The 26,082-nt window shown below is 38.5% G+C and overlaps 2 long non-coding RNA genes across 3 annotated transcripts in view; one reads left to right on the top strand and one right to left on the bottom strand.

Moving 5' to 3' along the window:
* LOC138928930 (uncharacterized) overlaps positions 1 to 26,082 on the bottom strand; it is a 1,213,248-nt gene that overhangs the window by 1,108,888 nt on the left and 78,278 nt on the right. The window lies entirely within an intron of this gene.
* Positions 17,485 to 18,314, top strand: LOC121501847 (uncharacterized). Its single transcript, XR_011445180.1, has 2 exons — positions 17,485 to 18,087; positions 18,146 to 18,314. It is a non-coding gene; the product is annotated as an uncharacterized lncRNA (long non-coding RNA).

Genomic DNA, 26,082 nt, shown 5'->3' on the forward strand with positions numbered 1-26,082 from the left:
GAAGTAGAGTTTCACATAGTCCCTTCTCTGAATCAAGATCTGTATCTGGGAATCCAGTTTTGGTCAGATTTTAAGTTGCTCCCGGAAAATATGCAGGTCGCTGAGATTACATCGGATTCCCATAGTCTCTCTGAAAGCCAACAAGGCAGTCTTAGTGCTGTGGTGGCCAAATTTCCTTCGTTCGCTATCTCAGGTTTGGGGAAGACGAATTTGCTCTCGCACGAAATTGATGTGGGGGAAGCCAAACCCATAAAGCAGCGTCACTTCCCTGTGTCTCCCGCTGTCGAGAAGCTGCTATATGCGGAAATTGACAGGATGTTGGAAATGGAAGTGATAGAGGAGTCCCAGAGCGCTTGGTCGTCGCCAGTTGTTCTCGTCCAAAAGCCAGGAAAGGTTCGACTGTGCTTAGACAGTCGAAAAGTGAATGCGGTGACGACAAAAGATACATATCCCCTGCCACAGATCGATGGCATTTTGTCGAGGTTGCCAAAAGCGATGTTTATCTCCAGCCTAAATCTAAAAGATGCGTATTGGCAGATCCCTCTTGACCCCAAGTCTCGCGATAAGACGGCTTTTACCGTCCCAGGAAAGCCGCTCTACCAATATAACGTGATGCCATTTGGTCTGACTAACGCATCTCAGACGATGACGCTGAAAAATATGTTGTGTTCGGCTCCTGTGCTTCGCAGCGCGGATTTCAGCAAGCCATTCTTCGTGCAATGCGATGCATCTAAGACAGGAGTAGGTGGAGTTTTAGTGCAGAAGACAGAGCAAGGGGATGAGTATCCAATTGCTTTCGTATCTAAGAAGCTCAATAAGGCACAGAGAAATTATTCTGTCACTGAGCAGGAGTGTCTGGCGGCTATAGTCTGCATTAAGCGGTTTAGGCCGTATATTGAGGGACACGAATTTACAGTCATCACGAACCACGCCTCTCTTAAATGGCTAATGTCCCAAACTGACCTGCACTCGCGCTTAGCCTGTTGGGCATTAAAGCTGCAAGGCTTTAATTTTAAAATAGAGCATCGCAGTGGGAGGCTCAATGTGGTGCCAGATGCTCTATCCAGAGTAAACGAAGCAGAAATGGCCAGCATTGTAGCGAGCCAGGGTTTAATGGTTGATCTTCAGTCGCCAGAGTTTAAATCCGGGAAATATGTCGAGTTGTTAGAGCGAGTTAAGGCCAATGAGGAGAAGTTGCCTGACCTAAAGGTAAGGGATGGGCTATTATACCGAAGATCCGAGCACGCAAAAGGGGATCCTTTACATGATACCTTCATTTGGAAGCTGTGGATACCAGCAGGATTAGTGCCTGAAGTATTAAAGAAGAATCATGATGATCCTCTTGCTTCGCATGGTGGTATCCATAAAACGCTTGAACGGATTCGGCGTTACTACTATTGGCCCAGCTTAGTAAACGATGTAAAATCGTATATCCAATGTTGTGAGGTCTGTAAGACCACCAAAGCGCCAAACAGGACCGCCAATAGGCGTTGCGCCTGAGTCGCAAAGATTTTTCCAGCGTTTGTACATTGATTTCCTTGGACCCTATCCACGCTCTCGTAGCGGCAATGTTGGGATATTTATTGTGCTGGATCACTATTCCAAGTTTGTGTTCCTGAAAGCCGTAGAGAAACTCACGGCGGATTTTGCCCTCAAGTATCTGCAGCAGGAATTGTTCCACACTTTTGGAGTGCCGGAGACGTTAGTCTCCGATAATGGTTCTCAATTTAGGGCTGAGGCATTTCAAAAGTTCTTGAGGGAGCATGAGATCTCGCACACTCTAACAGCCGCATATAGCCCACAGGCGAACGCATCTGAAAGGGCGAATCGTTCCCGCCGCGATTCGGTCCTATGTGAGAGCAGACCAGAAAGATTGGGATGAGCAGCTAAGTAGCATTTGTTGCGCCCTTCGCTCATCAGTGCATTCGGCAATTGGCACAACCCCATATTACATGGCGTTCGGGCAGCATTTCATGTCGTCCGGGTCGTCATATAAACTGTTGAGGTTATTGGGCCTGTTGGAGGACAGGTCGGCAGTTTATTCTCGAGGGGATTCTTTGGAATTGGTGAGGCTAAAGGCAATAGAGGTGATGGGCAAACAGAATGCGAAGAACGAGCGTCAATACAATTTGCGAGCTAGGGACGTGGTTTACGCTGAAGGACAGGAAGTTTATAGGAAGAACTTCATACAAAGCAGTTTCCCGGCCGGATATAGTTCCAAACTGGGACCCGCTTATATAAAAGCGAGAGTTCGGAAGAAGCTTGGCAATTCCTGCTATGAGCTGGAGGATTTGAATGGTCGAGCTGTAGGGCGGTTCCATGCGAAGGACATGAAGCAGTAGACCGGATAGGTTACAAGCTTTGGGTGGATCAGCCTTCGGGTGTCTTACCCCAAGTCTGCTCTTCAGAGGGGGCTTTTGTAGCGCTTGTAGCATGAGAGTTGGTTTTTAGCGCCACCTAGGGGTGGGTGAGCGACGCAAGAAGGAGGAAAGGTAGATCAGGAAGGGAGAGCAACAGAGTGAAATGTCAACTTGCTCTGGGGCACATCTCTCCTTTTGGACTCGGGAAGGGGATAGCCGCCAGAAAGTTGGCGTCGGTTTGATCTTTCCCAATCCATCCTTCAAGCGGTCGAGAAGTGCCAACCAGCGGACAGACCCTAAGGGAGAAACACTTGAGTACCAGCTATACCAGCCTTTCCGCTAAATAGAGCGAGGTAAGTTGGCGAAAAAAAAAGGAGAAATAAATAGGTTTATCTGACAGGGGCCTGCCCAATTTATTATACAGGTTGCGGCAGCAGAAAGCGAGTATTTCGGCAAGGGAAATCCCCATCAGCGCAGAAGCCAGCGCCAAGATCAGCCACCGGGAAAGAAAGGGAGAAAATAGCGCTCCGGAGTGGTTTAAAAAAGCGCTCAATTGCGAGCGCTGTGGCCACGGAAGGAGGGCCAATAAAACGCTAAGGCCAGTCGTCGCGGAAGCGCTCGCCGGAGCGCCTTAATTCGGCGGAGTTACTCCAAATCGTCAAGCAGAGACGAAAGTTCCTTTTTTAAAATTTATTTGCCAAGTGTTGTGAGAAAAAAAACTCGAGCTCTTAACTGGGAAAATCCCGACCCAAAAAAAAAGGAAAAATTTCGCTGGAAAAAAATATAACATAAAAATTCTGAGTGGAAAGAAAAGGGAAGGAAAAGTGAAAAAAAAGAACTAGAGAAGAAAAAAAAAGAGAAAGAAGATCTCAAAGAAAAAAAAATGAAGCTGACTTAGATTTAGTTAGTTAAATTTATTTATTAATTTTTTTAAGTGAAATGAGCCGAGAGTGAAGAAAAATTTGTTCAATTTAATTGGCCAATGGGCGAAGGCATGTAGAGGCAAGAATCGAGGGAGTTTAGTTTTTGGTTGTAATTTTTCGTCTCTGCTCCGGTCGTGTAATTTTTATTTAATGTTTTTGTTTGAAAGTGTGATCTTTGACCCCCCCAAATAGCATTCTTAGCGTTGCCGCCTCCTGAAAGCGCTTTCATCGAGGGATCTGTCGACGGAATAATTATGGTGAGCTACCAAAAACAATTAAAAGTACAAAAAAAGAATGGAGTCAATTTTTTTATCACCGTTTTAAAAAAATATTAAATTCAAAAATTATAAAACAAATATAAAATAAAGCAAAAGAATTAAGAACTGCAACGGAAACAGAGACTCAAAAAAAAAATTAGCACAAAGAATATATAGAAAAAAGAATAACGTAAATTGTCTCTTCGTGTCTGATGTCTCTTTGTCATTTGTTTTTCGCTTTTAGAGCGTTTCACTCATTAGTTTTGGCTCAAAAATTAAAAAAAAAAAAAAAAAAAATCATTAATTTAATATTGAGTAATTCTTGCGAAATTTTCGTGCTTACATTTAACGATATATATTATGCCATTTTAAATTATTCTTATATTATAAATTTATTTTAATTTTATATTATTCCTGTAGATTTAGTTATATTCATATTATTTTATGTTCCTTGTCTATTTTTCTAATGTGTTCGCAGCTAGGAGGGGAGAATTTTCGTTTTTGTAAATAAAAATATGTTTATAATGTTGTAAATTATTCTTTAAATTTGACGGAGCAACTATGACCTCGGGGAGCCCTTAGGACTCAAAAGGGGCCGTTCAGAGAAAGAAGATGTTTTATTTGGCAGTCGAACGGCCGAAGGAAGGGAGGGCGAAAGGGATCCCATCAACACCGGAGATCCCAAAGGAGTTCTAGGGCGGAGAATAAGGGCAGATCTGGGTATATATTTCCTCTTTAATCCGTCTATATGTTGTTGCTAAAATGTCCGAGTTTTCTACCACTTAATATCGGCAAGAAATTTAAACACGCAATCCCTTTTTCTTTAAAAAAATAATAAGTATAGGCCATACTGAGGGAAGCAGCAAGACCACCACCCCCTTGCCGACGAGCCGCAGCCGGAAAACAATTTTGCGTGTGCGCTTCTCTCAGTCCCACCAGCTAGCCTGAGTATATAATTTAAAATGTTCGTTACAATCACAAGAGTTGTGGAAGTAGATATTCCTTCTTCTTCTTCTTTTTCGTCTATATTTTGAGGTGCAGTTAAAGAAAAAATTGCGTCGTTTTTTATTGGGTCATTTGCGATAGAAGAAGGTGAAATAGGTTCCAACGTTGTTGTTTGTTCTTCTCCGTCCTCGATTAAAATTGGTGAAGGTGAAGGTTTAATTGTCGTTGTTTCATCATCATTTCCACTAATGTGGCTTGTTTCCAGCGCTGAAGTCGATGTGGAATCAACTTCTCCGTCCTCGATTAAAATTGGTGAAGGTGTCGATGAAATTTGCAGCAGTGATGGCGCCATATTTTCACTTTCACTTAATATTTCGTTTTTTTCGCTATACACAAAATACTCGCGAAAACAATGAACACAACCTCGGTGAAAGACATCGTGATGTTTTCCAATGTAAGAATAGTTGGGAACTAATCTGGAACTGAAAACTCATTCGCCCTTTTCATATTGAGAACGAACCGAGAAAGTAAACAAAACATATACATATACATATGTGCGATTCCTCTACGATTCCTCTAGCGATTCCCGCAAGATTCGTCGACGATTCCCCGTGCGATTCCTCGACGATTGCCGCCATATGTACATACATATGTACATACATAAGTGCGTGTCACGGGCCTCCTTTGCCGGCTGCTGGGTCCTTTAAGAAACTTGTTTTATCTGTAAATTAAATACATAAGTACATACATATGTTTTAATCAAATTGTAAATTGCAGTACATACCAACTTAAACTGGATAAAAAAAAACTTCGTAAATCCGTACTGAATCCCATTCACACCGTCTAGGTTAAATTCACATCCATTTTTATCGTCAATTCTGCAATTTAAATTATTAATTGAATGCAAAAACTTCCACTTACCTTATAATATTTAATTTTTACGCAACTTGAACTAATGCGCAAAACACTTCTGAATGCAACGGCAGTCAACTCAAAATGCAAAGAGAATTAGAAGACAAAACCCAAGACCGAAAGTTCTCGCGCGTGTCAGGGTATAGCCGACAAGGCAATGCCTTGCAATTAGATTCACAAAGGGCCAATAATCAAACATGAACATTTCAGCCATGTCTAAAGCACATTTTCTTACGTGCTTATATCCCACACGATTTTATACGTAAAAATTAATTAAATATAATCTTAAATATTTTGAAATAATTCTACTTATTTTAAAAAGGTCATTCTCACGTCGGTGCAATACTCTTTGTTTTTGACACCAATTTTCTTTCCTCCCTTTCTTCCATCTCCATCTCTCTCTAATTTTCGAATTCTCGCAACCGCTACTCCGAACGTAGATCGAAAACAATAACAAATATGAAGACCGAACTTCGTGAAGCCCTCGGCAGTAGCCGAGCGTAGGTAGAATTTGTTTCGGCTATTTTGATTCGAACTTCGCTGAACGAGGCCCATGTAATTTGTTTTTGTTTTTCGAACATACCGCGAGGAATCGGACGGGCAAGGAATTCTGGAACTGAAGGGTAGCCACCGCACAAGCACACGATCCCCCTTCCGCTTCAAAATCTTTTCGACGAGATAAGTGTGGGGGAACAAATTTTTTTTTATTTTTTGGGCATAGAAACCGCCTTCTATAGGGGTCCCTTACAGATCTTCAAGCAAATATGTGGTGGGGAATGTGGTGTTAACATGTCGTATCCAAAAAATTTCCGTTGTCCAGTTGGGTGTGTACCCCTTCTCAAATACATGCTTATATTTACTTATGCGTACAAATTCCCTTCCCGTACATTTTTATTTAAAAAAATTATCGGTGATTGTAGACCGTCGCTAAAAGTTATTTTTCATTAGACGCTTAGACGTCAGTTGGTTTCATTTTTATTGCTTGCGACGACCCACTTCGCAACAACAAATATAACTTCTAATCAGAACTAAGATTACTAGTAAGAATAAGAATAGTAGTGGTAAGGTCAGAGTTGGTGATCCTTAAGCCTAGTTTAGATAAATAATAAGTGTGATCTTTAGGTTGTTAGGATTACGAATTTAAATAAAAGGCGAGGGCGCGGGAAAACCACCAGTCCTGAAATACGGACACCCCGCCGCCATACGGCAACGCCGGCGAAGAAATGCGCACCCACCCCTAAACAGCTGTTAGTAATCGAGTAAATATGACCAATCGGCAACTCCATCGCCTATCGACTATCGAAAACAATCGATTATCGATCGTCGAGAAACAGCTGTCAGCCGCCTATATAAAGCGAGCCAGTGAGACTTAACTTTTTGCGGAGCAGCCGAGCAGGAAATCACCTATAGGGTAGGGTGGGGCAAATCCGACCTAGTAAATGGTTTTGGCTATAAAATGCTTATTTTACTTCGGATCAAGTCGTTATATATACCAATTTAAAGGTTAGACTTTTGCGCAACTTTCTATGCATAGCATTTTATTCATACCTTTGAAAAATTTTGAGATACAAGCGTTTTACGAAAAAGTTCATTTTTCATTTCATTCATTCAAAAATGATGGGGTAAACCCGACCGCCTATGTTTTTGGTTAATTTAGTACAGATATAACCTAACTATAGGTTTTGCAATGATAAATCAATATATATGATATATTTTATAATGGTAATAAAAGATAATAGAATTAAAAAAAATGAAAATAGCAAAATAATTAATCAGTATCATCTGATTCGCTGCTCAAATAGCTTGCTGGCGTTTTTTTGGTTCGAGTTGAACGTCTGGTTAGCTTCGATGTTGATGGTTTTGGTGTGATTAATTAAAAAAAAATTCCAAATTAAAAAAAACATTCAAAATTAAATGAAGTAGGCGGTCGGATTTTCCCCACCACGTAATTTTTCATAACAACGCAATTAAAAAAGAAATTATGAAAAAAAATGAACTAAACTTATATGCACCTTGTAGGACTTTATTCAAAGAATCTAAATCCACTTACCTTTTTCATGCGATCACTTTGACAAAAAGAAATATCCTGCAGTTAATTATGCACAAAAATGAATGTCAAAGTTGTCAAAACAAACTTGCACCTTATATGCACCTTGTAGGACTTTATTCAACGAATCTAAATCCACTTACCTTTTTCATGCGATCACTTTGACAAAAAGAAATATCCTGCAGTTAATTATGCACAAAAATGAAAGTCAAAGTTGTCAAAACAAACTTGTTGTCGTTTGAGCATCTCAATGTTGACTAATAAAAAGCTGCCATGCCACCATTTTGATTGTTTTCGATGCTCTACACGACAACACTAATATTAGTTTGCGTAGTGCTTCCGATTTTCGAAAACAGAGGGAGGTCGGGTTTACCCACACTGTCGGCTTTACCCCACCTTACCCTATGTTCTAATTGTGTAATCATTTTTATTGCTTTACTCTCCAGCTCTGATACTCTTTTATTTCGATTTTCAAATGATTTGTCAATCGATTCCATTTGTAGCAATTAAACCTTCAATTTTCTTGTCTACATATAGTTTAATGACCATGTCATGACCATTTATTGGTTGCAAAGAGTTTTTTATTCTTTTTTCTCTACATTTATATGACCATCAAGATAAACACCCGTGAGACTTTTAAGCTCTCTCTTAATAAGTGAGGAAAAATCTCTATCATTCGCAAAATTACCAAACTTGTCAATTTACATTTAAAATAATAATTAAAAATTACAAAGTGCTATCTCTTTTATTAATATATCATTTTAGCTTCTCGAAACTTCTCTACTATCGAAAGAATTTAATTTGAATGTCCATTATTTCCAGCAGCTTTTGAACTCATTAAGAGGTTCAACCTTTCTACAAGTTCATATACGCTGTTCCAGTATATTTTCGGGCTGGTGAGAGAGCTGTCACAAGAGGTCTAATAATTGATGAATATGTCTTCGAACGATTTCCTTTTAATTGTCCGTCGGGTTCATAGTTTCTTTTGTGAGCACTTGTCTCAATTAAAATTTGTTTATCAGGCCTGTTCTAGTTTCCACTTCCGTAAAATTTATTCGGATTCGGATTTCCCTGACCTGTTCTAGTGTTCACTTCCGAAAAATTTTTACGGATTCGTATTTCCCTCTGTTAAGTCTCTGTTAATTTGCAGACGAAACGCACGGAAACTTTCCGTGTGCCATTTGGCCGGCGGATTCAAATCCGCAAAATCAGAAATTAATTATTTTAAAATACAATGCGATTATGTATATTACAAATGTTAATTGTAATCTATTCCTAGAGGTTTTGGGAACATTATTGCATAATTGAATTAGCTAATACTAAAGTACTTGATTTATAAATAATTATTTTGTGGGTGCACCTTAAAATCGGTTCGATTCTAACCTTCAGCATTATTGCAAATCCGCTGCCGCTGTGTCGTATTTGAGAGGGACCATTTAAGGGTTGTCAGCGTTTCAAAAAAAACGGCATATATTTAAGATTAATTTCGAACAATTACTTTTTATGTTGTTTTACAATTAAAATATCTGCTATTAGGTAAAGTATATGAAAAAGTGTTATTCTTTAAAATACCAGCCAATTCAATCCACAAACTGAACTAAATTTTATGCGAAGGGAATTTTTTCTAAACCCTCGGCAACTCTACTTTCCAGCATTTTGCCACCAGAACAGCTGATTGCAATTACAAATATTTCAAAATGTTTATTTCCTGTCTTAATGCTTATTCCTTAGATTTTATTATTTAAATTAGTGCTTCATTACTATCTATGAGTTGGAGACTACAGCGGGCCAAAATTTGATCAGCCCCTTTTAGCAAATCTTAGACAAGGGAATCTCTTTTGTTGAAAGCGACCAGCTGATTTTGTTTGGGAATTTAAGGGAAATTAAAAAAAATTTCCTTAAATCACCAAGGGAAATTCGCTTATGTTAAAGGGAAATCCGCAAATGTTATCAAATTCACTTCCGAATGGAAACTAGAACAGGCCTGTATATATCTTTAAATCATCTTCAGTATAGTCACCAGGCGCGTTATGAAAAATTAATGAGTATAGACCTTGTGTTAGGGTCCATGAGTTTCCACTTTCCAATTTCATTTTATTTTTTGGAATTTTAAGTGTACTGTTCCCCAACATTAAAATATTATTTTCTTTTCTGGCACCATAACTGTTATCCAACATCTTTTCTTTCTTTAAATGACCACACCCTTTTCTTTATTTACATTTTCTTGTTCTTCCATATTCATATAAATGAGTATCAGATTCAGAATATCTTTCAGAATCTTGTGAAGAAAATTCATCTTCGCTTTCCTTTTCACTCACTTACCATTTTTTTGTGACATGATGCTCCTCCTTTTCCTGCTTTACTAATGGTTTTTTCTCAGGTACATTATCATCATTGGAATTTTTAAATTTCTTATTATCAGCCAGAATTGCATGTAAAGGTTACAGCACCTATTGGCTTAAAAGTTTCTTCTAAATTTAAAGCATTCTCATTTTTCATTTGTTTAAATTCATTGAACTTTCTTTTAAAAATATTTCTACTCTGTTTTACGACTTGACGTTTCGTTGCTCTTGTTTTCTCAGACACTCACTTGATACTGTGAGAAATGTAAATGTAATTATATATTTATAACAAATGTATTTGTGTTTTGAAGAAATTTTATTTTTATTATTGCAAATATATAGCTTAAAAGTATTAAAAATGTATACATTTTCATGATTTCACAACTTTATTTAATTCCAAGTACAAATTATTCAGGCCTGTTCTAGTTTCCACTTCCGCAAAATTTATTCGGATTCGGATTTCCCTGACCTGTTCTAGTATTCACTTCCGAAAAATTCTTACGGATTCGTATTTCCCTCTGTTAAGTCTCTGTTAATTTGCAGTAGAAACGCACGGAAACTTTCCGTGTGCCATTGGGCCGGCGGATTCAAATCCGCAAAATCAGAAATTAATTATTTTAAAATACAATGCGATTATGAAAATTACAAATGTTAATTCTATTTTATTCCTTGAAGTTTTGGGAACATTATTGCATAATTGAATTAATTAATACTAACTTACTTGATTTAAAAATAATTATTTTCTGGGTGCACCTTAAAATCGGTTCGATTCCAACCTTCAAGATTATTGAAAATCCGCCGCCGCTGTGTCGTATTTGAGAGGGACCATTTAAGGGTTGTCAGCGTTTCAAAAAAACGGCATATATTTAAGATAAATTTTAAACAATTACCTTTTATGTTGTTTTACAATTAAAAGATCTGCTATTAGGGTAAAGTATATGAAAAAGTGTTTTTGTTTAAAATACCAGCCAGTTTAATCTACAAACTGAACTAAGTGTTATGCGAAGGGAATTTTTTCTAAACCCTCGGCAACTCTACTCTCGAGCATTTTGCGACCAGAACAGCTGATTGCAATTACAAATATTTCAAAATGTTTATTTCCAGCCGTAAATGCTTATTCCTTCGATTTTATTAATTAAATTAGTGCTTCATTACTATCTATGAGTTGGAGACTACAGCGGGCCAAAATCTGATCAGCCCCTTTTAGCAAATCTTAGACAAGGCAAACTCTTTTGTTGAAAGCGACAAGCTGATTTTGTTTGGGAATTTAAGGGAAATTAAAAAAAATTTCCTTAAATCGCTTATGTTAAAGGGAAATCCGCAAATGTTATCAAATTCACTTCCGAGTGGAAACTGGAACAGGCCTGATTATCATCCTTTATATACCCTTGCAGGGTATTATAATTTCAGTCAGAAGTTTGCAACGCAGTGAAGGAGACGTTTCCGACCCTATAAAGTATATATATTCTTGATCAGCATCAACAGCCGAGTCGATCTAGCCATGTCCGTCTGTCTGTCCGTCTGTCCGTCTGTCCGTCTGTCCGACTGTCCGTCTGTCCATCTGTCCGTCTGTCTGTTTCTACGCAAACTAGTCCCTCAGTTTTAAAGCTATCTGAATGAAACTTTGCATATAGTCTTCTATATGCTCTCACTGCTATATATGTCGGAACGGGCCGGATCGGACGACTATATCATATAGCTGCCATACAAATGTTCGATATATTTTTAGAAAAAAATTATAACTTTGCTGTTTTTCAACATTTTTGCACCATTTTTCAGATATGTCCATTTTATATTATTTCTAAATTTTGGTATAAATTTTATGAAAATCGGACGACTAAATCATATAGCTGCCATAGAAGCGATCGGTAAATGTATACAATATGTAAGACTGGGAATGTAAAACTGTAACTGTCAAACTGTAAACATAATAAGTATAGGTAAAATGTAATGAAATAATATCTACAAGGGTATACAAACTTCGGCGTGCCGAAGTTAGCTTCCTTTCTTGTTTAAAATATAAAAACGGTTATCCTTTATAATGTTGATAGTTGCATCATCTAAGGTTCAGTAGCGCTTCGGTAAGTATAAAATATACTCCTCAAGTTCAAGAGCAAGGGAAGTTCCATAGCTAGTTTTTTTACGTTGAGCATTCATAATCGGATAAAAACAATTTGTTTTCATCTTGTTCTTGGTGATTAGAGGTTTGGCCATCTTTCCATTGAAGTCCTCAATGACTTTCATTACCATTTCCGGGTTGGTCATATTGCAGATGATTCTTGTTTTTTTCTAATTGATGGAAAATTAATGGAAACAGATTGTTGTTTTTATCTAGTTTATTAGTTGTTTAATTGTTGTTAATATGCAGTTAATAACTGTTCTTACCTGTTTTTTAGCAGTTAATCAACTGTTTTTCCAGGCTGTTTATAGATGTTGTTGTTTGATTTTTAACTTTGACTGTGTGTTAAAATCATTTTTACACCGATTTTATAGTCGAGAGTAGGACAACCCTCTCAATTTTTGAAGACATTCTTACATTTTAAATTCGGGAGCAGACCAATCAGAGAAGTGTATAGTTGAGAAATGGGGTGGGTTTGAAACGATCTCAGAGAAAGTATTCTAAGATCACACCCAACCATGAAGCAAATAGTTAAAAACAGGGTGCGTTTGAAACGATCTCAGAGAAAACTAGAGAACAGCGTTGACCAATGATGAGGGGAATGTTAGGGTGGGATAGAGAACTAAAATTGGAGAGACAGGTGTCCACAATTGTTTGTATTAAAGGCTTGCTTTCTATCATAGTTATAGCTAATATTGTTCCCCAAGTATTTTACAACTTCTTTTGGTGGTTGTAAATTTCCGAAACTATCAAAGTAGTGTATATTTTTTTTATTTTTATTATAAGCTACCCAATGTGTACCACTTGATGGGGATGCCCCAGGCTTATAATTCCTGATTCATGAATCCAAGGTTATTTCGGTAGTGAGTCTCTCATAAATACACCTCGAAAGTGAAGAATACATTTTTGAGCAAAATCTAAAATTTCAAAATTTGAAAGTGCCTTCTTGGGTATCTTACTGATTAGTTTTTTTTTTATTTCCTCTAAATGGGTTAAGATATAATCCATACCCTTTTCTATAATACTTTCCATTTTTTTATTATGACGTTTACTCTCTTTTAGTTGGTTTTTACTCGTAGATGCATTATTGATGGCTTTAGCAATAGCTGCGCTGCCAGAGGCAACACTACCCAATGCACTAAGTGCAGTCACCACCAACCACCAACTTTGGGTACATTAATTATGCGAGGAATTTTAATATTTTTCTTATTGCGACCAATTGATTTACTCACTGCTTTGCGTGCAATCTTAATAGCACTTATGAGATCTAATGGTTTCGGTTTTTTCAATGCTCGTATTCCTGTTTAAATAACATTTGAAAAGGTCTTACCCTTTCCCCCCCTTTTCCTGCACTTTCTCTTCACTCCCTCCTTCTTTTTTTTCATACCCATTCCGAATTTCATTTTCGATTTCATGATATTTGTGACTAAGTATGCAGCAGTTTTTTCACGCAAACTACTATCTCTTGAAGTAACACGATCCCACGCTTTATTTATTAAAACTGCGTCCGTCTTGTAAAGGTCACTTAACTCCTTGTGTTGTGAATATGCAATATCGTGAGTTCTACATGCCTCATCTTATTGATTTAATCCACGGTCTCCGCGCTCCAATCTCTGTTTTAACTCTGTACCAGGCCCACAAAAATTATAACCAGGAATATGTGCTTTAAATGGGAGCGTGTTAATTATTATGTTAATAATGCCACTACCTCGTTTTAAGTTTGAATTCTGACTGCGATAATTATAAAAACTTTTACCCATTTTATATAATGTTTAATTAATGAGCATTTCTCGTTGAATGAACTACATTATACATGTGAATATGCGTTTAATACGTCAAAAACAACAGATTTGTGTTAGAAACATAGAGGGTGGTGATGACTTATTAAAAAATTCACCACCACGACATAGCCCTCTATTACCTAATACAATTAGAGCTCTGATTGTCGGATCCTCGAACTGTGAAAAAACCAATATGTTAATTAATCTTTTGGAAACGGCTTAAAATTTGAAAATATATATATTTTCTTAAAGAATTTGTGTCAACCAAAGTACCAGTATTTAGAGAAATTAATTAAACCTATAAAGGGTATGGGTACTATACATTCTCACAAAATGATGCAGTTTTACCACCTGAAAAGGCAAAAGAAAACTCTATCATGATCTTTGATGATGTCGCATGTGAGGATAATGATATGGATAATGGGCGATATAGAAAAGGTTTTACATAATTATTTGAGAATATAAGTTTACATGTGTAAGCTCTATTTTCACAGTTTATTATCAGATTTCAAAATGAGTAGATCATTCACCTTTACATTAAATGGTAATGGACCCATCACGAACATAACTTATTCCCCACCCATTGAATTAAATAATGGTGAATTTGAGTGCGCACTAATTGATTTTCATATGTACAATTCTATACCCAATGTTGATAAAAGTAATAATCTATTCCATATCGGAAATAGGATAATTGAAATCCCCATCGGATCTTATGAACTCGATGATATTCATTATTTTCTGAAAAATAAGCTAAGAGATTATAGTCTCGAGAAAACATTTCTGTTGGAAAGTAATAATAATACACTTCAAGTTCATATTTCAACCACCCAGGAACCTATATATTTTAATAGGGAAAACTCGATTGGAAAATTGTTTGGTTTTAATAAAAGGGTTCTCAATCCTGATCAGAAAAAAACGTATATATCCGATCAACCAGTGAACATTTTAAAAATAAACACAATACGCTTAGTGTGTAATATTGTCAGTGGATCATATATTGACAGTAGACAGGATCATGCAATTTATGAATTTGGGATTAATGTTCCACCGGGCTATAAAATTAATATCACACCTCACAATCTCATTTATTTGCCAGTCAACACTAGAGAAATAAGTACTCTCTCTATACACATAACTGACCAGAACGGTGATTTGATAAATTTACGCGGTGAAAACTATACGATCCGTTTACATTTGAGATTGATACAATGATTATATATAATAAAAGAGCTGATAGTTTTCACAACCAACGCACTTTCAATCGTAAAGTTATAGGTAGAGGTTCGAAGTAAAAAAAAAATTGTTTAATTTTGAAATCATTGGGTTTCAAAGTACGAGCTTAAATAAAAGTTATGGGTTTGAACGAGGTATTAGCAGTACGAGAAAAGCCCCTTTCTGACGATAGTATATCGAAAAAGGAATATCACAGCTATTCACCATATCAACAATCATTAAAGTCAAATGATGAGATAAGAATAATCATTTAAAATCAAGATTTATATGTACTTCCTAGTGAGAGTTTTCTTCATTTTCAAGGAGTTATTAACATCGTTGGGGAGGGTGATAGGTTGATAACCTGAGATGTAATTGGAAAATTGCGAAATAATTCTATGGCATACTTCTTGGATGAAATACGATATTTTAGGAACATATTAGGAACACCATGTAGTATAAGTGGAAACAATATTAGGAACACCATGTAGAATAAGTGGAAGCAATATATTATATCGATTGTAAATAATGTAGGTTATCGATAGTTTGTAATGATATATATGGAGAGACTGTGATCTCTACTTTTTGTCGGCGTTTTGTTAAAAGAAGTGCGCAACTTTTGGTGTAAAATAAAAATATAAAGACTGCAATATATAAAGGCCTATAATATTCAGAAGTGGTCATGAACACGCCTTAAGTGAACTGTGTCATCATCATCAAATTAACAAATCTGGAAGTACACACATACATGTGTGTGGATGTACATACATGCCATCGACAAACTTAAAAAATTTGCTTAAAAAAGAATTGCAATTTTTGTGCGTCGGGAATAGTTTGGATGCTACCGGCACCAAAAACATTTTGATTTGGAGGTTGCAACGAATAGCGAAACCACAAATTGGGCAGAGCGTGCTAAAATTAAAAAAGAATTGGGAATCTAGTAAATTCGACGAAATGGAACATTCGAGAAACCTTTCGGATGGGACGGAAAACGACGCCGCCATTTCGACAGAAATCAAAGACAACGTAGAGAAATGCGGCGAAGGAGAAGAGAGAAACAACGAGAGTGGGCAACAGAATAGCGAGAGACGAGAGAAGATGCAAAATGAAGATGGCGACGACCAGTACAACGACAAAGAAGAAGGAAAGGACAACGTAAAGAAAAGCTACGACGTAATGGAAAAAATCAACGTAAAGAAAATCGACGACGTAAAGAAAAATGAAAACGTAAGGAAGATATACAACGCGAAGCAAGATGGAAATGGAAACGACAACGTAAAGGGAAATAAAAACGTAATGCTAAACGACAATATAAAGCAAGATGATAACGTAAGGCCGAACAACAACGTAAGGGAAGCGGTCGGCAAAAACAATGGAGATTTTAACGAGCCAGGAAATATGAAAGAGCAATGCGACTTAGATGTTATTCTACAACGCTTTGAAATTTTTAAGAAAGATGAAAAAATACATAAACTGGAGGAAGAACTGACTAGTATTAAAAATCAAATAAGTTATGCAGAGGGTGCTAGAAATAAAATATCTCTGGAAATGCTAAAAGAGCTGGTATACGTTTTTGAATGTGACAATAAATTCTTCAACTGGCGTACAATGATCAACAATGTTCGGAAAACTTACAACGCACTATGGTTTTTTTCGCGTTTTTTTTGGCATAAAGTCAATTTTTTTATTTTTATGTATCTTAAAATTTTTTTTATTTTTAATTTTTAAACACCCTAGATAGATAAAAAAATATGTAACTTTAACATATGGAGCAACACTGTTCTGCTGGCCAGCTGTTAAAGTCAGCCGATTATGTAGCAGTTGTTTTGTATGAAATTGGCGCGAAAAATTGTGCGACTTTGATAGTTTGTTGTGGCAAAAGTTTACGAAGATGTTAAATGAATAAATATGGAAAACGATTGTCCAGGTATTTAAAACTAAAGTTTACCAATGTTTCTGTCGTTGTTATGTGTTTTTGTCCAATTGTACCGTCTTTTGTTTACGTGTATTTTTAGAACGAGCTTAACAAGTGTAGCTGTGTTTCGTGGATCAGTACTTTTGCATGGCAAAGAGTTGCAAAAAGTTGTAAATGAGAAACTATTAACCAAAGTGTGCAGATTAATGAGAAACTAACCGTTTTTGTCCGAATCCACACGTTTTCGAAAAAAATCATAATTTTCTAGTACCATATCAGTATGGTTTTTTCCCGTTTTGTTTGCTATAAACTCCAGTTTTAGGCCTATTGATCTGAAATTTGGTTTGTATACATTTTTTAAGCTTTTATGATGACCTACCAAGTTTCAAATGATTTGGGGCACTATTTCATATAGCTGCCATATAACAGATCTGGCCGATTCGCCCAAAAAAGTTTTTTTGTTAAAATATAACCAAATCATTTGAAACTTGGTAGGTCATCTTGGGAGCTTAATAAATGTATACAAACCAAATTTCAAAGCAATAGCTTGAAAAACAAAAAAGTTGGTGCAAATCGGCCAGATCGGTTATATGGCAGCTATATGAAATAGTGCCCCAAATCATTTGAAACTTGGTAGGTCATCATAAAAGCTTAAAAAATGTATACAAACCAAATTTCAGATCAATAGGTTTAAAATTAGAGTTTATGCCAAAAAAAACGCGAAAAAAACCATAGTGCAACGTAGATGACGATGTGATGCGAGCAGTAATTTTTAACAAAGTTAAAAGCAAAGCATTGGAATGGATGACTGCAAATCCTACACTAATGGCAGAAACTGTAGATTTTCTGCTAGATGAAATGGCTAAACATTTTGAAAAGAAAGGGTCTAAACTTATTATCAACTTCAATTATGCACCTGGAAATGAGGGAAACGCTTCGACGAATATTTCCAAGAAATGGTATCTCTGGGAAATGAAATTGACCTGGATGAAGATGAGCTGATCGAGTACATGATAGCGGGAATTCCGGATGTAAATCTTCGGAACATTGCGAAACTACAAAATTTCTCGACGAAGACCGAAATGTTAGAAGCATTCATACAACGAAACGCACAGGAACGGAAGTGTTACAACTGTAACAGTTTGGGGCACATATCAAGCGAATGTCGAAAGCCGAAACGAGAGATGGGTACTTGCTTCGCTTGTGGAAAACCTGGACATCAAGCTAAGGATTGTGAGCAGTATAAGAAAATAGTTGTACAAAATGAATATGTAAGTTATATGAAAGTAATATTTTTATCGGATACTCATTGTAAACCCATTTTTATAGAAACACTCTTAGATTCAGGAAGCCCCATAAGTTTGATAAAACAAGCATACGTTCCACCTCAAATACATTTAAGGAAAATGAATAACCGAAGATTTTTGGAAGTGTAAAATGTTTAATTTCGTTTTCAAATAAAGACGTATTGTGCGAGTTAATGGTGGTGGATAATGAATCTATGGGTTTTTCGATTATTTTGGGTAGAGATTTCTTAAAACAATGCAATATGAAACTGACTATCGGAAAGAGAACCGAAGAAGCTGTCGAAGAAATTAATATTATGGAACTGAATGAAAATAATGACACGAATAAAAAAGTCAGTATTATAAGTGAGGGAAAATGTTCGGGAAAGAATCAAAAACGAAGTATAGAAAAAAACAGAAGAAAACAGTTTTGAAAATCAAATATTAGCAATTGAGTATGATATTCCAGATGAGAAACATGAATATAGTATTGGAAAATCCGTTAATTACAAGCAAAGAATAAAGTTAATTAATCTTATTGAGAGTGGTTATATAAAATGCGTAAGGCCGGTTGAACCGAAAATAAAAACTGAAGTGCAACTAGAGGTTGAAGATAACAAGGCATTTAGTAGTGCTCCTAGAAGATTGTCCTACGCTGAGAAGTCCAATGTTCAAAAAATTATTGATGAGGGTTTAGAAAATGGTATTATACGAGTTAGTGAATCCAAATATTCATCTCCAACAGTATTGGTTAAGAAGAAAACTGGTGGTCTGAGAGTGTGTAGACTATAGACGCCTTAGTAAACTGACTAAAAAGTAAAATATCGTATACCGTTGATAGATGACTTGCTAGATGGCCTGGTTAACAAAAGAATATTTACGAAATTAGATCTGAAAAATAGCTATAACCATGTATACATGCATCCTGATTCAATTAAGTTAATGCTTTCAAAACTCCACTAGGACATTTTGAATACTTAAGAATGCCATTTGGATTAACAAATGCACCATTTATATTTCAACTATTTATAAACAAAGTGTTTGAGAAAATGATAAGAGAAGGAAAAGTTGTAGTATATTTGGACGACATAATGATTGCTACACGAGAATACGAAGAACATATAGAAATTTTGGGAGAGGTCTTTAAACTTTTGGTAGAAAACAATCTTGAATTGAGAATGGATAAGTGCAGTTTTTTAGAAAATGAAGTAACATATCTCGGATATGTTATTTCAGAAAGGCAAATGAGGAAGGAATTCGGCCAATAAATGATTTTCCAATTCCTACTAAGGTCAAAGAAGTTCAGAGTTTTTAAGGAATGTGTTCCTATTTCCGGAGGTTTATTAAAGACTTCTCATTTATTGCAAAACCGCTCCACGATTTGACGAAAAAGGACAAAAAATTCGAATTTTGACTAAATGAAATGGAAACACCAATTTTGGCAATATATAATCCAGAAGATGAAACAGAGCTGCATTGCGATGCGAGTGCAATTGGATTTGGGGCGATATTATTACAAAGAAAAGGCGACGGAAAGTTTCATCCAATTTTTGTCAAAGTAAAGACAAACAAATAATTCGACTACAAGAGATGTTGAAGGAGAGAGAGCATAGTTTTTATGAAATGAGGAACGGAGTAGTTTATAGAAAAAACAATGATAACTTATTGTTTTATGTTCCAGAATCAATGGAAACTCACATTCTTTTTAAATATCATAACGAAATGGGACATTGGGGAACGGAAAAAGTGGCAAATATAATAAGTAAAAGTTATTGGTTTCCAAATATGAGAAGTAAGATAGAGGAACACATTAAAAACTGTCTTAAATGTATTGCATTTACGGCTAAGAATACGAGACAGGAGGGTTTTCTGCATTCTATACCGAAAAGAACTTTTTTCAAGTGTTACACATATATCACTATGGTCCGATTGAAAGCAAAAATGCTGCAAAAAAACACATTCTGGTAGTAATAGATGGTTTTACCAAATTTGTAAGATTGTATCCAACAAAAACTACGAAATCAAAAGAGGCAATAGATGCATTATACGATTACTTCAGAGCGTAAAGTCGACCAAAGATTCTTATTTCAGACAGAGGAACATGTTTCACATCACAAGAGTTTGAGAGTTTTGTTTCGGAAAACCGCAGATGGCCAGGTAGAAATAACAAATAGAGAACTGGGACCGATGATAAGCAAACTAATAAATACGGAAGAGAATGAACAATGGTACAAGGTACTGTCTGATGTAGAATTTGCTATTAATAATGTATTTCACAAAAGCATAAATGAATATACGAGTAAAATGTTATTTGGGATACGACAAAAGGGGAAAGTAATTTATAACGTGAAGGAAAACATAATTGAGAGAGAACAAATTAAAGAAAAGGTCAATTTAGATGAAATTAGAGAAAAGGCGGGATTAGCACAAATAAAAGCACAAGAATATAATAAAAAATATGTTGATGCCAAACGTAGAGAACCACACAAGTATCAAGTAGGGGACTATAGGGAATGATAGATATTTGATAAGAGAAAAAACAGAAAACACAAAAACCATATGTGGGGATTTGGGCAGTACATAATTTGAAGCCTTGGATTGATACAGAAAGAAAAAATAATAATAAAGAAGATGAATTAAATATAGAAGAAGATGAATTAAATATAGAAGATAATGAATTAGATGTAACGAATAATGAATTAAATGTAAATTAAAATTGTGAAAAATGTAAAGATTATGGGGACAATGAAGAAATAGAGAAAGAAACAAGAACAAAAAGTATTTATAGAATTAAACCTAATTTACGAAGCAATCTGAATAATTATATATGTAAAGACAATTGTAAAAATGATAAGAGGATAAAGAAACAAAGATTGTATATAAAAGAATAACAAGAGCTACGTCGGCAAGGATCAGGAGATCCTAAAAGTCAGGACGGCCGAGCTGTAGGAACATATTAGGAACACCATGTAGTATAAGTGGAAAAAATATTAGGAACACCATGTAGAATAAGTGGAAGCAATATATTATATCGATTGTAAATAATGTAGGTTATCGATAGTTTCTAATGATATATACGGAGAGACTGCGATCTCTACTGTTGGTCGGCGTCCTTTTGGCAAAAGAAGTGCGTACATTTTTGGTGTTAAATAAAAAAGATAAAAACTAAAATATATAAAGGCCTACAATATTTGGTGTTTCTAATAATTCCCGTTCACTTCGCGTGTGCATGCTACTTTTTTATTTTGTGTTATTTAATTCAATTTAAATTGCATTTTAGTTTGGGCTGCTGCGGTTGCTTTGCTTTGGACTAGTTTGCGTAGAAACAGACAGACGGACAGATGGACAGACGGACAGACGGACGGACGGACAGACGGACATGGCTAGATCGACTCGGCTGTTGATGCTGATCAAGAATATATATACTTTATAGGGTCGGAAAGGTCTCCTTCACTGCGTTGCAAACTTCTGACTGAAATTATAATGAGAATGCTTCAAATTTAGAAGAAACTTTTAAGCCAGTTACAGCACCTTTACATGCAATTCTTGCTGATAATAAGAAATTTAACAAGAAAGGAAGCTAACTTCAGCACGCCGAAGTTTGTATACCCTTGCAGATATTATTTCATTACATTTCACCTATACTTATTATGTTTACAGTTTGACAGTTACAGTTTTACATTCACACCTTTACATTTTCTCTACATCTACCGATCGCTCCTATGGCCGCTATATGATATAGTTGTCCGATTTTCATGAAATTTATACCAAAATTCTAGAATAATAAAATAAGCTTATGTCTCAGAGTAGATGAAAATACGTTGAAAAACGACGAAGTTATAATTTGTTTCCTATTAATTTCCCGATCGTTATCGATCGTATATAGTAGTGAGAGTTGTGACGCTGCGCGCACAAAGTAGAGATAAAAATAGTAGAATAAATAAGAATATAATATGTAAGCAAAAATGAAGTAAAGAAACCAAAAGAAACATGAAGTAATAGGCAATAAGAACACAAATGTGAACAGAAAAAGGAAAAAGAAAACCAAAAGAAAATGAAGTAAAGAAACCAAAAGAAACATGAAGTTAAATGTGAACAGAAAACAAAAGAAATGAAGTGGCTGCAATAAACACAAAAAACAAGGGAACATGAAGTGTTTCAATCGAGCAAACGCGAGGAAGGAGGAAAAGGGAAGACACACGCGAATTTAAATCAAAAGCGCGCGCGCGCACGATCAGCGAACGGCCACACTGGCTATACGACGGCCGGGCACACTATCGGAGGCAAAAACCGACCAGGGAGCTGGCCACACTAGGGCCTCGCCGAGCCCTTTATAAAGCGGGCCACGGCACTGGAGCAGGCACTCAGCCGCTGATTGCGATCGTAATCACCCAAGCAGCCAAGTCACTTTTCGGGAACCAGGTAAATCCAGGTTCCGCCCAATACATAGTAGTTAGTCGTAGTCCTCCCCGCTAACCCCCCTCCCTCCTCCTTGCTGACTTCAGGGTCCAAATCGTTGCCGACTTTAGGGTCCACCTCTGCTGACTTTAGGGTCCCAACCTCTGCTGACTTTAGGGTCCAAATCGTTGCCGACTTTAGGGTCCACCTCTCTGCTGACTTTAGGGTCCAAATCTCTGCTGACTTTAGGGTCCAAATCTCTGCTGACTTTAGGGTCCAAATCTCTGCTGACTTTAGGGTCCAAATCTCTGCCGACTTTAGGGTCCACCTCTCTGCTGACTTTAGGGTCCAAATCTCTGCTGACTTTAGGGTCCAAATCTCTGCCGACTTTAGGGTCCACCTCTCTGCTGACTTTAGGGTCCAAATCTCTGCTGACTTTAGGGTCCAAATCTCTGCCGACTTTAGGGTCCACCTCTCTGCTGACTTTAGGGTCCAATTCTCCGGGCAGACTTTCGAGTCCCAAACCGCACTTCTCCGGCAGACTTTCGAGTCCCAAACCTTTCGAGTCCCAAACCGCACTTCTCCGGCAGACTTTCGAGTCCCAAACCACACTTCTCCTGGCAGACTTTCGAGTCCCAAACCACACTTCTCCGGCAGACTTTCGAGTCCCAAACCACACTTCTCCTGGCAGAGTTTCGAGTCCCAAACCACACTTCTCCTGGCAGACTTTCGAGTCCCAAACCACACTTCTCCGGGCAGACTTTCGAGTCCCAAACCACACTTCTCCAGGCAGACTTTCGAGTCCCAAACAACAACTTCTCCGGGCAGACTTTCGAGTCCCAAACCACACTTCTCCTGGCCGACTTTCGAGTCCCAAACCACACTTCTCCTGGCAGACTTTCGAGTCCCAAACCACACTTCTCCTGGCAGACTTCCGAGGCCAAGACAACAACTTCTCCGTGCAGATTTTCTTCCACCCTCCGAGCCGACTGGCGAACCCACGCGACGGACGGCATACGGACCTGCGCGGCCAACAACCACCCGCCACCCCGAACAGAGCCAACCTCTCTCTTCTCCCTCTTCCCCAGGCACAAGCTGCAGCTGACGGCATCCAGACGCGAGAGGACCCACCCAGACGCGAGAAGCCTACGCCCACCGTCACCCGGGGTTCACGGACACGATCTTTTCCGTCGGCCGAGCCATCCTGTGGGTCACCAGCACAGCCGAAATCCTGATCAATTTACCTCCCTGTAACATTCCGTCAATAAACCGTACTCTTACTCTTTACTGTATTTCCCTCTCGAGTTCTCCCTGGGGGGCAAACGGATCGGGGAAAATCTCTTACAGCAACCACGCCTGAACCAAATAAATATATCTGCACAGACCCTGGACGTCCCGCTGACTACCCGTGGACGACAGGACGTTACAGATTGGCGCCCGAACAGGTTGAAGTGGTTGTAAGTAAAAGATCCGATACCGTGGGAGTAATGTCGAGCTGGGTATACCTTGCATCGAAGAGTGAGCTAACGGAGTACGCGGAAGTATTTGGGCTAAACATCGCAGGAAAGAGCGAGGATCTAAGGCGGTTACTAGCGGCTTTCGTTAAGAGAACGGATCACACGGAGACAACGGTACTGAGACTCACAGAACTTGCGGAAAAGTACAGGAAGGAGAAAAGTCCGGCTAGAAGCTCAACACCGGCGATCGTGGTGACAAACGGAGAAGAGCGGAGCACCGAGGAACGACCAACAACGAGTGCAGCGGCAAGGGTCAGAGCGGGTAAAGAAGGAGAGCAAAAGACCGACCACCGAGGAACGGTTACGGCTAAAATGGAGGAGGTCAAAGAAAGGAAAGGAGAACGGAGAATGGAGACAGATATTGTGGACCGAGTAAGAGGTTGGGGCATCCGGTACCAAGGAACAACGAACCCGCTGGAGTTCCTGAGCAAGATGGAACAATGGGCAGATGGGTACGGGATACAGAAGGACCAGCTAATACAGACCATGCCATTTATACTGGAGGGGATCGCGTACGACTGGTGGAACACCGCACCGGCCAGGATAACAACATGGCAGCAACTGACATCAGAACTGCTGGAACATTTCCTACCGCCGAGATACGGAGAACAACTGGAGATCCAGATAGTGCAACTGAAACAGCGGGAAACAGAGCCAGTAAGAGAGTACGCGATGAGTCTGAGGAAACTGATGCGGTTCACAAAACTAACGGAGGAGGAGAAACTCGACCGGGTGTACAAGAACTGCAGAAGCAAAATAAAGCTGTATACGCGGGGAACGGGGTTCAACACCCTGACAGAGTTCCTCAGGCTGGCGGAGGAAGTGGAGGAGATCGAGGCGGCAGAAAACCTCACACAACAACTCCAACAGCCATACCAGCTCAGCCCGGACATATGCATGCGCTGCGGAGGAACCGGGCACGCAGCGAGAACATGCACGAATCCGCCAAGATTGTTCTGTTGGGTCTGCGGGAGAAACGGCACCCGGACAACAGAATGCTGCAGATCTGGATCGGGAAACGACAGAGGCCTGAGCAGATGAAGCTGGCGGCTCAGGCGACAAGAAATCCAGCTATAGAGGACGACCTAAGCTGTGACGGGTTTCAGATCATAGCACGGATCGGAATCGGGAGAGGAACGGCACGCGGAGTGGTCGATACGGGGGCATCAAGAAGTGCGATCAGCAAAAACATGTACCAGGATCTAAGGGACCACGGAAGATGGTGGGGTACACGAGAGGAGATCACACTCGCCAACGGAGCCCGACAAAGAGCCATAGGGAACTTCACAGCAAAGGTTAGCTTCGGAGGAAGAGCGTTCACGATAACGTTCATGATTTTGAAGAACGTGTCGGGAGGAATACTATTGGGTATGGACTTTCTGGCAGGAGCGAACAGCATGCTGAGGTGCGGCAATCTAGAGTTGGACCTGGTATCGGCCATGGACGGAACACCGACAAGGGAGGAAAAGGATACGATGGCAGAGAAGGCAGGAGAACCGTCAGAAGAGGAAGTGCAGCAGTTCCTGAACAAGAACAGGCAAGTATTCGAGGACATGAAGGGGGTAAGCAACGTGACCGAACACAAAATATACCTGAACGACGACAGACCGATCAAGCAGCGATACTACCCGCGAAATCCCAAGCAACAGGCGGTCATCGACGAACAGGTAGACGAACTGCTGGCTCTGGGGTTAATAGAACGATCGAGGAGTCCGTATAGCGCACCAGTCGTGTTGGTAAGGAAAAAGAATAACGAATGGAGGATGTGCATCGATTACAGACAGCTGAATGAGAAAACAGAGAAGGATGCATACCCGGTACCGCGAATGAACTTCATCCTGGACCAATTAAGGGAGGCAAAATTTATAAGCATCATAGACCTGAAGTCAGGATATTGGCAAATCCCGATGGAACAAGGAAGCAGGCAATACACTGCATTCACGGTTCCAGGACGAGGGCTGTTCCAATGGACGGTAATGCCATTTGGGCTAACCACCGCCCCGGCAACGTTCCAGAGGGCGTTAGACACAATAATTGGGCCAGAGATGGAACCGTTCGCGTTCGC

The sequence above is a fragment of the Drosophila kikkawai genome, chromosome 3R (genome assembly GCF_030179895.1).
Source record: "Drosophila kikkawai strain 14028-0561.14 chromosome 3R, DkikHiC1v2, whole genome shotgun sequence".
NCBI lineage: Eukaryota > Metazoa > Arthropoda > Insecta > Diptera > Drosophilidae > Drosophila > Drosophila kikkawai.